The 1,735-nt window shown below is 35.4% G+C and overlaps 1 protein-coding gene across 4 annotated transcripts in view; it reads right to left on the bottom strand.

Annotated features, from left to right (window-relative positions):
- Positions 1-768, bottom strand: part of LOC114287285 (putative helicase MAGATAMA 3) — a 9,308-nt gene extending 8,540 nt beyond the window's left edge. For 3 of the 4 annotated variants that reach the window (XR_014332710.1, XR_014332711.1, XR_014332712.1), the window contains exon 1: positions 494-745. The gene's annotated coding sequence lies outside the window, so the exon portion shown is untranslated. Of the gene's footprint in view, positions 1-493 lie in introns of all 4 variants that reach the window. The other variant, XM_028230590.2, reaches the window with a different exon arrangement.
- Positions 769-1,735: the final 967 nt, after the last annotated feature.

The following is a 1,735-nucleotide window of genomic DNA, read 5'->3' as shown; positions in this document are numbered from 1 at the left end:
AAAGCAAATCCAAATACACACTACAACAATCACTAATCAACCAAAAGAGTTGCACAGATTAGCTCCCAAATCTCCAACAAGGAGTACCAGATTAGTATCCAAATCTACACCCAAAAACCAAAAAAGCCCCGATTTTTTAGGGTTTCCCGAATCAAAACAGCCATCTTTTCTTCGCACCAGTTCAAGCCCTCAAATCGATTAGCCAATCCATCCATACATACACAAAACCCACAAATATAATTATTAATTCGCGCATAATCCACAACCAGATCGAGCTCCATATCAGTACATCACAGACTCTACACACAAAGAGATTCAAAAAGACACATAGATTCAAAATAGTCAAACGCACTCCAATCCTGTATATTTTCTTTTGATCTGTCTTGCGTTTAATCTTCGTCATAAATTCAATTTAAATCAAGCATGATTATTATAAATGAACCCCCAAAAACTAATAAAATTTAGAAAAAAATTCGAAGAGAGAGAATTTTACCTCTCAGGAGCACCGAATCTAGAGAGAGAAAACACACATATAACATAAATTATATATAAATATATGTGTGTTTGGAGAGTTATATATGTGTTTGGAGAGGCAAGGGTTAGACAGAGAGAGAGAGAGAGAGAGAGAAGCAAATATGAGAGAAAGAGAGGGGTGTAGTGACGGTATATATAGGAAATATCGAGGAAGGTCGCGGCCGGAAATTCCTCCGATCGCCGTTAAATTATTCCCGGCGGAGTATAAATCGGGCTCGCTTTTTTTAATTTTTATTATTATATTCTTGTTATCCTCTTTCTTCTAGGAAATAATTACCATATGAAGTTACTAAAAAGCCCTTGGGTTGGTTGTTTAATTACGAGTTTTGTGTTTGTTTGGAAAGGACGAACCAGTCCTATGAGAACTGGGAAGGGTAGAGATGAGGATGAAGGGTATTTTGGTAATTTCGTTTTGGTACGGATAGTGACTTTGTATTGGGCTAGGATTGAGTGTAGCGCATGTGAATGTTAGAGTTTGTGTCGAACTCTAAAAAACAAAGATGATCTCTTGTTGATGGCCGCACCGCATCCTAGGCAGTTTGTTCAATTATTTTGATTTTGCTTTTGTGGTTAGGCGCCTTTCATGGTTTTTATTAGGTAACATCATGTCTAATTTAGCTAAGGTGCACCTTTTTGGTGTTTATTTTTTGCCATGTCATTATTTAAATTCAAGAAAAACTTGAGGGAAAATTAGTGAATATATATATTTTTGAGAAAATACTATTTACACATCACTAATTCTCTCAGTACATACCATTACTTAGTACACACATAATAATTTTTAAGATTTAAAAATATCTTAGTTCACATCTTAACTTTTCATTACTAATTCTAAGACAACGTACCATCTGTTTGTTTAAGTACACACCACAACCTACACCCAAAGATTTTCATCTTCAGATCATTAGAGATCTCTATTGTAGGTGTTGATGATCTTCATTGTCGACGGAGGGCTTCATTCAGCCGATGCATTGTCATCATTTTAGATTTTCATTGTTGTTATTGTTTCGCCGATAACTCACCAGTGCATTGTCGCCGTTCAGATCTCCATTGTTGTTGCCGTCTCGCCATTGTTTCACCGATGTATTGTTGAAGTTGAAGATCTCTAAAGATTTGCGATTCTCACCCTTGATTCACACTTTTTATTCTCACCTTGATATATTTTTCCTATTTTTAAATTTCATTATTGATTCAACTTTTA

The sequence above is a fragment of the Camellia sinensis genome, chromosome 6 (assembly GCF_055761805.1).
Source record: "Camellia sinensis isolate YWXY chromosome 6, ASM5576180v1, whole genome shotgun sequence".
In the NCBI taxonomy this organism is placed as follows: Eukaryota; Viridiplantae; Streptophyta; class Magnoliopsida; order Ericales; family Theaceae; genus Camellia; species Camellia sinensis.
The sequence above is the reverse complement of the archived record's forward strand: the minus strand, read 5'-3'. Positions and strand labels throughout refer to the sequence as shown.